The following is a 12,581-nucleotide window of genomic DNA, read 5'->3' on the forward strand; positions in this document are numbered from 1 at the left end:
TAATACATTAGATAAATGTACCACATTTTTTTTTATCCATTCTTCAGTGGAGGAGCACCTAGGTTGTTTCCAGGTTCTAGCTATTATGAATAATGTTGCTATGAATAGGATTTCCTAGTGAATTTACTGTGGGATTGGGTCTCTGGCGAGTGTTTATTTTCCAATCTCCTGTCTCAGTACCCTGAGCTATGCAGGAGAGAATGCTAGTCAAGGACTCATTCATATCAAGAAATGAGGATGTGGAATGACCATGGCTTGGATAACCTCGGTCTTTGTCACATCTAGGCTCCTGACAACTCATGGGTTCTATGGAGAATAACTCTGGGACTTTAATGTAGAGGAAGAAAAAAAAAACACCTAGAAAGTTGTTCAGAGACAGGAAGTCCATGCCTACAAAAATTTAGAGAAAACCCTATGCAAGATGATCTCAAGGAGGGGACTCCACCAATCCAAGGACAACCTTCCTCCCTACAATAGGAAGGCATTTTATAGAATCACAATTCCTTCTCTCTGAGAAGGGGCTAAACCAAAACAATGGTATACTCGGGGAAGTTTTTAAATAATCATGGCTAGCAAAGCCACCACAATATACATCAGACACACATAGATGTAAAACAGCCTTAGTACGGTATGTAAGTGTGAAAACAAGTCCCTCCCCAGCCTTTGTCTGTTCCTACCAGGGACTTCCTACCTCAGGGTCCTTGAACACATTTTAAGTGTCCCAATTATCAGATTCCTTACTGTAGAAGAAACAAGGTGCTACTGGCCTTGGATGATGACTGTGAGACAAGATAAGATAAAGAACAGAGTTAATGTGTGCTCAGTGAATGAATATCGCATCATTGAAGACAGAAGCCTATTGCTATATGTTAACCAATACACACACACACACACCATCTGCCCTGATTTTGAGAGAATTAAATGAGATAATGAAGAATGGGTTTTGCATATTTAATGACTGGCTTTTAAAAATGGCTGTTGTATTAGAGAGGAGGGAGGAAACACAGGTCCCTGACAGCTTTGCAGAGGCTGAAGACTTTTCTCACAGAGCAGAAGGTCTTCACTTATACTCTACAGTCTGTAATTCTGGCTAGAGATCTGTGCACTGATGCTAGATAGAACCAGGCTTGGGACCCACCCAACCCAGGACCACCCAGGAGTCTGCACAGCTATAGGATAGCAGCCTCTTGTTGACTTAAGAATCTGAGCCCCTGAAATGTGGTGTACCTGTCTGCAGGCCACCTAGCCTCTCAGTCCTTCTAGGTGTTTAATTTAACCTGCCAGACTGTACGCCGGGACCGTCACTCCCACTGAGGTTATGCTTGCTTTTATAATGTAAGGGAAGACGTTAGGAAATTGCAGCGTATGGGAATAGCACCAAGAGCCGACCACCGGTTTGACCACCTACCTACCCATGGTGTGGTCTTGAGGAGATCATAAAGCTTCTTCTAAACTTGGTTTCCTCTCTTATAAATTGAGGCTCATAATCACAGCCCGGCTCTTATGGTTGTTTTGAAGATCAGAATAAGTAAATAGAATACCTAGATATATAAAAGTATTCCTGTAATTTGGGGTAGATCCATCAGGTTAGGCTGGGCTTTGTACCTTCAACACCTGAGTCTTCTTGTCTTGTTCAGTGCAAGAGGCTTCCTGGATGGCTCTTCGGGACAATTGTCCTCCACACAGTAATTCAAGGATCTAGGCTCCCTGATCCTCAGGTGCCAGCACTCCCGGGGCTATGGCCACATAGAAAGTGCACAGTGATGGCTTACCAGAACGTTAGTAAATGTCACACCTAAGAACAGTCATGCATCAGTTCTGCGTCCATCCCTTGGAAACACAGTCACCAGGTCCAGCCCTCGGTGCAGAAGAAGACAGAAAATGTCTAGGTGTCTATGGGATAGTCAGCTAGCCAACACTGCTGCCTTGGTTATCCCTGAATTCATGACAGAGTTCATGTCCATGGGGAAAAGGCAAGACAGAGATGCATAGCCCTACAGTTCAAAGGGCTCATGTTTTCAAATCCACATGTTTCAGCTTGCTGCTGTAGACTGGAACACTGTGCCTGACTGAGACCTGTTTCTTCATCCTTCAGTTGGGGGTGTTGGCAAAGTGTACCCCACCATGCTGCTGTAAGAACCTGGGAGACACTGCTTGGTGTGTGCCTTTTATCTGACATATGGAATGTGCTCGGTAAATGATGGCTGTTTCTTTTCCCATTTGCTGGCCTCCTGATTGTGTTCCACTTCTGTGAATCTTCCGTCAGTTTATGAGCAAGGCCAGATCTTAAGGCTCAATTATACCCACCAACTCCCAGGGCAGAAATCCTTTGTTGCCAATAAAACGTGACCTAGTATCCTTGGCCGGGCCTCCCTGGGTCCAGAAGTACAAGGTAGTCACTGCTCAAGTGCCTTTAGGCAGGGAACTTAGCAGAGAGGTAAAGAGTGTTGCTTAGGTAAATCCTGGTCAGGCAGACTCCTCTATGGAGTGGAACACAGGATGGTCAAAGGGCAACACGTTGTCCTGTCTCCAGCTGCGCTGACTCAAGGCTGTGGTTGGGATGCTCAGAGTTTAAAACACACAGCGCTTGTGGAGGCTCAGTCCTAAAATCTGATGGAGTGGAGATACTGAGCACATCTTTCCTGAGGAAGCTGGGGACCGCCTTCAAATCCTTCCCCAACTCTCCTACTATCGGGTTGTTTGCTGTTTGGCAATCTTGCTAGTCACTTTTACCTCAGTTTTCCCTGGTAGAGGATGCACACAGGACACTCTCACCGTCCCAGATGTGTCGCTTGAGATCTAGTGGGCAACAAGAACTGAAATTTAGACACCGACATAAACACTGGGAGGCTGCTGTTAATTTCTGTGTGTAACTCACCAGTCACCTGGCCACCTACCTGCTCTGCATGTGGCCGTGAGAGGGTCATTAATCTTCTAAACTTGTTGTCTTCTCTTAGAAACTGAGGCTCATACTAACTCATCCAGTTCCACTGGAACTGTGGGTGATTAGAAGTCCTGTTCTCTGTGACGTTTCTATAGAACACACACTTATTTTATTGGTCTAAGCATTCTCTTCATTGGAAGGACATGCAGGCTCTGGAGTACAGGGTCAAGAATACAATGTATACAAGTCAGAGAAGCCTGAAAAAAAGCGACAAACTGATAGAGCAATCTTATTTATTTGTGTGCATATTACATGTACTGGGGGTGATATGTTCATGGTGGATGGGTGGGTGTGATGTACATGTGTATGTGTGGTGTGTACATGGTTTTTGTGTGATGTATATGTGGGTCCTGTGTGCATATGTGCAGTGTGTACACGGTATGTATGTGATGTATGCATGGGTCCTGTGTGTGTATGTGTGATATGTAAATGGTATGTATGTCGTGTATATGTGGGCCCTGTGTGTATGTGTGTGCCCACTCCACAGCACAGGTGTGGAGGTCAGGGTTCAACATACCAGGGTCAGTTGTCTCCTCCCACCATGTGAATCCCAGGAGTTGAACTCGGGTTGTTTAGACTGACGGGAAAGTGCCTTTTCTCACTGAACTATTTCGCTGGCCCAAGAAATGTTATTTGTTTCCTCCTGGAAACTAAAGGTCCATAAACGAGGTAACCCAAGCTTGGCATGGTGGCCATGCCAGCCAGATCCCAGCTCTTTGCATCTTACCTACCTGTCATTCTGCGGTGACGTCATTAGTCATGGTTTCTTTAGTGGAGTAGTCTCACTGCAAGCTGGAAGGAAGGTGAAGGGTGTCTCCATCCTCCTCACAGGGTCCCCAGTCAGGATATAGTCTGCCTCTCTGTGGAGAGATCATTTACACGGCAACCTCATTCAGCAAAGGAGGCTGGGAAATGTGGGAATTTAGCTGTGCATGTGGCTGTGTTATCAAAGAAAAGAAAAACGGACTCAGAAGAGACACGTCACATTATCCAAATGGCATAAAGTGTCAATATTAGTTGCAATAAGGAAAGGAGGGTGATCTAAAAATTAACATGGGGGTAATTCCCATATGAGTCATCTACTTCCACAGTAATGCCACCTAAAAACCACAAAGTGTTAGGGACACGCAACAGTGATCATCTTGGGTCAGCTCGGGGTCAGCTAGAGGCTCTGATTACTTGGACTGGGCCTTTTCCCACATCCTGGGGTTGAGTGATATTCTGCTGACCTAAATGTACTTTGCCTGGAACAAATGCTGTAGTTGGTCTCTGTCATTCAATGGTTCCTCCTCCAACAAGCTAGCATCAGCATATTGTCATGGCAATGAAGGCTAGCCATGACATGCACGGAAGAAAGCAAGAGGAAGCAAAAGGCCCCTGGGGCCAGGGTATGGAGTCAGCACACAACACTTTCAGTCTGTCTTGTTGGCTAAACCAGGTACAAGACTAAGCCTAGAGAGGACACTGAAGGCTGTGCAAGGATGGAGAAGAGCATGGGCACAGAGAGGGGGAGAAAAGGTCACATCTTTCTTCCACAGTCCCCTTCTTCATCCCTACCAACAGTGCATGAGAACCCCAACTCCTCTCCATCCCTGCCAACATGCGTAGTTTTTTGTTTGTTGTTTGAAATAGACATCCTAGTGGATATGAGGCAGGGGCAGCTCATCGTGATTTGGTGCACAGATGGTGAGCATCTTTCCATGTGTTGGCTCTTTGCACAGCTTCCTTGGAGAATGCATACTCAAGTTCATCATCTATTTTTGCTGAACAAACGATTGACTGATTAATTGATTGATTGATTGATTATATATGTTGTACACATGTTGCAATGTGCATGTAAAGGGCAGAGTACAACTTTGTTGGAGTTATCGATCTCCTTTACCATGTAGATCTAGAGATTTAGCTCAGATTGTTAAGCTTAGCAGCAAACTCCCTTACTCACTGAGCCATCTCACTGGCCACCTCGTCTACTTTTTAATTGGCGTGTTATCCATATATTCTAGATGCCTAACCATATAGATAATTTGTAAACGTATTTCCCATTCAGGGCCTTGTTTTCTTTTCTACTGGGATGACTAGCTGAGAGGTCTAAAATGATCTGCTGTCTCCTTCAGCTGCAGGAATAGCATGGCCCTCACACTGTGTAAAACTGAAAATGTCAGCTATCACTGTCAGGGTCCCCTTCCCTTCTAGAGGCACACACTGGAAAAGACAGATCTCCCTTTGGGTCTTGCATCAGTGTGTCTGTGATCCTGTTGGTCATCAAGAGACACACATGGAAGCAAATGAAAGTGTCCACAGGAAATGGCCAACACCTTGACCCAGCTCCTGCTTCAGAATCAGCTTGTGAGGACCCAAAAGAGGACTTCATTGCCCATGCATTCAGCCAAAGCTTGAGCTGGAAAGAAGGTCTGTGGGCTGCAAAAAGCCTGTGCCCACTTTTAGGTAAGTCAGTATATTTTTCTGAGGCTCGGTTTCCCTAAAGTAAACAGGGTTGCCTTGACGGGACAGAGTTCCAGCCCTTGGGATTTGGGAAAATTCAGGAGGTCACCAGCGCAGGGTATTCCTGGGTGAGTGTGTTCTCCATACTGGGAAGAAGGTGTAGGCATACTGGGAGTTGGGATAACTAGGGAAATAAAAGAAGGGCTCTCAGTCCTGTAAAGCAGACCCCTAGAATATCTTAATGAAGGCAGAGGTGGGTACTTGTAGTGTTAGCTCAGGCCCCCGGCCCCTAACAAAGAACCCTTGGTGAGGAAGGGTGGGGGTGCCTGGTAAGCCCCTGAAGTGGGGCTGCCAAGGGCTAAGGACACAACCACGGGGAAGTGTTTTGGAGGTGGGGTGATGGAAAAGGGGCATCCATAAATAGTTCTTGCCTTAGAACTCTCTCAGAACAGGAAATATCCTCTACACACATCCGGAAACAACCGCCTCAGCTCCCAAATCAACAAAGGTGGCCTTGTCCAACGGGGAGAGCCAGGTGGCACTGAAAAGAACAACAACCAAAAGCTTGCGTGGAAGGAGTGGACAGAGGACAACCTTAGGCATGGTCCTCACCTTCCACCCTGTTTGAGCCAGGGTCTCACTTGTCATTCACATTGCTAGCTAGTTCACGAGCTCTCAGAGACTTTTCTCATCTCCCCATAGGGGAACCGGGATTGCAGGTACACACACACGCTCAAACACGCACATGCACATGTGCGCACACACATTACTGATGTCTAGCCTTTTGTCGGTTCTGGGGTTCCTAACTCAGGTGGCCAGGCTTGAGCTATCTCCCCAGCTCCTATGGGTGGCATTTTGGGACGGGACATGCAATTCCAAGAAGAGAATGGATCACTGTGTTCATTATTTCCATATAGAAACTCATCACCCTTAAATCCATTAGACCCCAATCATTCACCAACCATGAATGAGCTGGTGACCTACCATGTGCCCATCCCAAGGAGGACATTTGGATCTTCCTGTCTTTGTGGCACAGATGGCAAACCCCATACCATTCCCTCTCTGCCAGGGAGGTAGAACAGAGCTGTGTGTGTGGTGGTGGTGGGGGGGTGGGTCCTGTGCGGAAACACAACAGGATGAAGGATGGCCTCTTGCTTCCTACCCCAGACACTGGCCAAGCCAGGGAGAAGAGAGGGAGACCTTTCCAGGTGGACATGCTAAGGGGCCCAGCAGCTGGGGGGCGTAAAGAAAGATCCTGGGGAATCTCTCTCTCTCTCTCTCTCTCTCTCTCTCTCTGTGTGTGTGTGTGTGTGTGTGTGTGTGTGTGTGTGTGTGTGTCTGAGATCTCCCCTTGCAGGTTAGATCTGGGACACACTGATTCACAGCTTAAGAGTTCTTATTTGGCATTGATTTATGGGATGGCCAATCTGGGCCTCATCAGTAAGAGAAGAACTTTTGTTGTTGTTCTAATATTGTTATATTTACGAGCGCATGAAATGCTTCTTGGCGGCTGCCCTGCCTGGAGCCTACAGCAGCGTAAGACATCTAAAATCTTGAAGAGGAGAGTTCAAGGTCCATTGTTCTGCCTCCATGTAACTACGTGTCAGAAGTTCCTAGGGCCATCTCATGTTTAAACTCTGAGTGTCCGTATTTAACCCCCGTGAATGCTCAGACAGGCTTGCCTGCGGCTCTGTGGGCCTGTCACGCTTGTTTCCCTCTTTCCTTCTCCCACTGTGGCCGTCACTGGGCTGAAGCTGAGGCTTTGGCTGTGCTGGAAACACACTGGACGCTTCCCAGCTGCGGGGATTGGGGGTGGTGTTTATTTGCTCAGAGAAAACCAGGTTGAGGCTATGCAGAGTTCAGTGGGTTATCATGCACTTCCGGCTTGATTTGTGGTTGTTCTGGTTCAGTGAGTGGCCTGGCTAGACAGGAACTAGTTGAGATGTTGCCATGGTTGGGAGGAAACAGAGGTAGCCAGATCGCAAGCATCTTTATATTTCTCTTTGACGGGAAAGACATTTTCTTTGTGACACTCTTGCCTAATGTCTGTTCTCAGTCCTTGCCACAGGTCAGCCCCAGCCATGGCAACATCTAAACTAGTTCCTGTCTAGCCAGGCCACTGCTAGGATACCTACGAGCCTCTCATTCACCCTCCTCACCTTAAGGCATTTTCTGTAGTTTATCACAGAGAAAGAAAAAAGAGCAAAAGCGAAAAATATAAGCACTGGTGTCTGATGGAGGGTAGAGGAGAGTTATCCTGTCAGATCCGGGTCCCAGGAAGGTGGCCTGTCCATCCTATGAGGGTGGAGCCTCTACAGTCTGGGAAGACTTAGAAACCATGGCTGGGTGAACTGAATGTACCAGCTAGGCCAGGCTTTGTCAAGCTTCTTCCAGAAAGAAGTGGAGTACAGATATTTTTAACTTGGTATCGCATATGGTCTCTATCCTGGGGTTTGGATTTTGTACAGCAATTTAAGTCTTTCTAAGCCAGCCTGGGCCTCCAGGGTTGACAGACACTTGTCACCAACCATAGCCTGCTGATCCTTGGTTTAGATGAAATGAAAACATTTTGCATGTAAAGTGGTTTCTGACCTCTCTCTCTCTCTCTCTCTCTCTCTCTCTCTCTCTCCCTCCCTCCCTCCCTCCCTCCCTCCCCCCCTCTCTCTGTGTGTGTGTGTGTGTGTGTGTTTCTGTCTGTTTCTCTGTCCACTGGGGGAGGGGAGGAGAGGGGTGATACATGACCATTCCTTTATATCTGTCCTTGCACATCTCATCATCCCTGGATGGAAATAACCCTGAAACCCCCCACTCCAGGAGACCCAAAAGTGCCACAGGAGAGAGAACACAGGCCTCAGGAGACAGGTGGCTTCATCTCAGTCAGCTGCAAGATCGCTTGTTTCCCCTGAGCAAGTCACTTGACTTCGTTAACCTTTCCAGTCTCTATCTCCACGATGCAGGAGGTCTGAGGAAACCCAAACTTCCTTCCAAATTCAGTATTTGCTGTGTGATCCTTAGCCCCCTTTTGAAAATGGAATGGATTATCAGGAAAAAAAATACTAGAAGAAAATCTGTTAGATTGTTCACTGTAGCTCAAAGTCCAGCCAAGTAGGAGGTGCCCGCCCCACAATAGAAAACCCCTCATTGTGGAGTGGAGTGGTTGGCACAGCCCATCTCAGGGATACTCAAGAGGAATGAGCATGGGCCAAAGGTGGCAGTCATCGCTGCCATGTTCACCACGGAAACAAGCTATGCGGCCCGCACATTGTGCCAAGAATGCTGGTGGCTGAAGGAGCCATGCCATTGTGGGCAGACACTGAGGCTCCCAGAAAACAAGCAAAGGCAAGGTCTGGAAGCTGCAGTGGAGACAGGTCGTCATGACCTTCCTCCTAGGCCAGGACTAAGATTGGCCACCAGACAAGCCTTCATCTCTGTCCAGGCCCCATCTGTCCTTCAGGGAGCAAGCGGTGGACCTTGCCTTTGCCAGATGGGCCTGGTGCCACTTCCTCCACCAACATCTACTGGGCGCCACTTCTACATCTGAATGATTCCAGACAATGTACGGAGGGTGTGGACAGCACACGGTGCCCACTCAGGAAGGGGCGGCTAGGCCCCAAAGTGGCCATCCTCCCGAGAGAATACTAGCATAGAAGTAGTACTTTGTAGATTCAAGAGAAGAATGCTGGATCCAAGAGCCTTGTAAGACATTTGTGGAGGCTTCACAGAGGCTTTTCATGTTTGCTTATTTATGTGTTTGTATGGGTATTCGTGTTTGTATGTGTATGTACTGGCATATTTATTGTGTGAGTGGTGTGTGTGTACATGCACTTGTGGGCAGAAGTCAGAAGACAACCTCTCCTGCCAATAGCATCCTTCAGATACTATCTACCTTGGTTTTGGTTTTTGGTCTTTTGAGGTTGTTTTTGCTTGGTGTGGTTTTGTTTTTGTTTGTCTGTTTGTTTTGTTTTTGTTTTTTGAGACAGAGTCTCTCATAGGCTTGGAACTCACCATGTAGATTAGGCTGGCCTCAGGTGTCTGCCTGACTGTATCTCCCCAGAGCTGGAATTATGAGCTCATACAGCCACTCCTGGCTCTTTTAGACGTGGGTTTTAGGGACCAAACTTGGGCTCTTAGGCTTGAAAGATGGAGGCTTCACTGACGGAGGCATCTCCCCAGTCCTGAACATTCATTTCACGGTCTTGTGTATGTGTGTCAACTGTCAGAGGGGAGGTGCCCGGTTACTCCAAACAACCCTGTCCCTCCATAGTAGCTTCATTATCTCTTTGAGACGGGTCTCTCACAGGCACAGAACTCTCCAAGTAGCTCCTTGGATGGCAGTAAACTGGGAAGCCTAGGAGAGCCAGGACTTGTCACAGTAGAGACAACACTGCCTTCTCTGGCTTATTGGCTCCCTAGCCAGCACTCTCCTTGGAAGCCAAGGACAGACTCAGTACACCTGAGCAGAGAAATAGTGGATTCCTTGCTTACAGAGGCTTTTTAATAACACAGCAATAATGTACCTGAGCCTCAGGACTCTTAGGGGTCACTGCAGAGACAAGCAGAGAGCTTGATAGTTTATGAGCCTCTGGGCAGAGTTGGTTGTTTGAATCAGGTGTCCCGGGGTGAGGTGGGGGAGGAAAATGAAATACAACAGCAGCAGGAGACGCTTGGGGGCATGCAGTGTGGGGAACATTCACCTCAGAGGACCCAATGGGAAACGGGTACTTTTAGCCACCCACTTGGCAAATCCTGTCCTCCAACACTTCCTTCCCACTTTCCCCAGCCCCAGGATGTATGACATCATAGACACTGTAGCCAGAAAGGGATGGAGAGAGAGGGGATGGTTAGATGCCTTGTTTTCCTGTTTCCTGTTTGCTTGCTGGCATCTCCTCACTTCTCAGAGACCTCTCCAGGGAGCCCATGTGCTGTCACCCAGGAGGAAATAACACAAGAGAGCCACAGCCAGCAACCTGGGCACGGGCAAGATCCAGGTTCTGCTAGTTACCACCTTAGACAGGTCACACGGCCTGTGTCAGGTGAAATGGGGGTATAGGTCCTAGCTCCTCACTTTGCTTACAAAGTTACTGTAAGCACTAAATGAGGCCATATAGTCCCTGACAAGCAGTTTGCTTTGACTGTAACATGTTATGCTTCTCAAAAATGTATGTGTTAAAACTTAAAAAACCCAGTGGGATAAAAGATGAAAACTTTGAGGAAGTGATTAAGTCCTCAGGAAATCTACTTTTAGTTTAGTTTGGTTTGTTTTAAGACAGTCTCACTATATAGACCAGGCTGCCCTGGAACTCACAGAGATCCACCTCCCGTCTCCCAAGTGATGGGATTAAAGGTGTGTGCCTTCCTACCCGACTAGGATTCAACTCTCATTAATGGAATGGTCACCTCCAAAGATGAATAGGGGAAATCTACCAAGGTCATTTCTGCCCATTGTGCTTCTGCCTCGTGGGGACAGAGCAAAGAAGTGACATTTCTTGTCTGTTTCCAACAGGGTCTTAATCATGGAAAATTAGCTTTGAATCCACATGTCGCAAGGATGACTCCAAATTCCTCATCCTCTGCCTCTGTGTCCCCAGTGCTGGGATTACAAGAGCACAACACCATACTAAAAAGCAGCGTCTCAGAAGTGGAGACAGGGCACCCGAAGTGGGAGCTCCCCAGTCTTGACCTTCCTGCCTTCAGGAGTGCAGTCAAGTTGTCTTGGGTTTCCCAGTCTCTGGTGTTTAGTTACAACAAGTAGAAAGGAACCAATCAGGAAAGCTTCCTGTCTGCCAGGGTGGAAATCAGCATTGGCCAGCCTACTCCTAACAACCAATCAGAAGGCTCAGGAACCAATGGCACACTGCCCAAGTATCTGTCTCCACGGCACAGTCTCCACATGGGGGGATGGAGACAACTGGAAGGAGGCGGGGAGGGGGCTCATGGACTAAAGATACATGCTCTCAAGCCCGGTGACCTGAGTTTGACCACCAGAATCCACATAATGGGAAGAAAGAACCAATTCCTAAAAAATGTTTTATGATCGCCACACAGTTCTCTCTCTCTCTCTCTCTCTCTCTCTCTCTCTCTCTCTTTCTCTCTCTCTCTCTCTGTCTCTCTCTCTGTTAAAAATGGAAGCCCTAACAAAATTCAGGTCACCAAATTTCTGCCTATAAAACATCTGTTTAAAATGAAAGAATTCCATCAATTTTTTTTTCTGGAAATTCCTTTTAGTCTCAAGAGCAGCAGCTTATTGCAGGCAGAAGTAGGGGAAATCGCACTACATAGGATCTGTGATGGGCACAGCATGAGCAAAGTCAATACTGAAGTACTGAGGGTGGCGAGTCGTCTGCCCAAGCTAGGACCGAGGAGTCTTTCTTTCATTAGCACACCATTTAACGGCAGACCTGACCACAGGACTCAGTCCTGTGTCTGTGTTGTGGAATAATCTTTTGTACACTGTGAAGCTCTGTCACTCATTTTCATTTAGTAAAGAACTAAGCAGTCAATAGCTGGGCAAGACTTCCAGGCACAGAGGATGCTGGGAAGAAGAAGGGTGGAGTGGTAAAGAGATACAGAGGCAGCATGGGCTTTACAGTGTAAAGGTAACCAAGCCACATAAAAGAATGCAGATTGAAAGCTATGGGTTAACTGCAGTTATAAGAACAGGTTAGAAACAACCCTAAGTTATCGGCCAAGCTTTCATAATTAACAGTAAGTCTCTGTGTTGTTTTTTGGGAGCTGGTGGGCCAAAGAAAAATCTGTCTGCATGTCTGTACCTAGGATTAGATGCCAGCATCTCTCTGTTCTTGAGATATTTCATGTTTTGTTGCTTCTGATCTAGTGCAAAGGAAGACAGTTAAAGCTGGAATTAGAAAATGTTCAAAAGAACAAATGAGGAAAGCCTGGTGCTCCCGCCGATGCTGCCAAATGCTGTTCTTCACCTCAGGGGAGACACGCAAAAGGACAGTCCCTTGCAAGCACAGGCTCACTCCCTGAAAGCTGGGATGAAGCAAGGTGAAATAAACAATAATACAGCTGGGGGAGTGCTTAATAAACATACAGGAGTCCCTGGGCTTGATCCTCTGTGTTACATAAGCTCAACATGGTGACCCAGGCCTATAATGCCGGTGTAGGCAAGAGGGAGGCAAGAGGATAAGAAGTTCAAGGTCAACATCAGCTACTGCTGAGTTCAAGGAAAGTC

This window comes from Microtus oregoni, unplaced genomic scaffold (assembly GCF_018167655.1).
Source record: "Microtus oregoni isolate MIOR12 unplaced genomic scaffold, Mior012 000007F_ref0000211, whole genome shotgun sequence".
NCBI lineage: Eukaryota > Metazoa > Chordata > Mammalia > Rodentia > Cricetidae > Microtus > Microtus oregoni.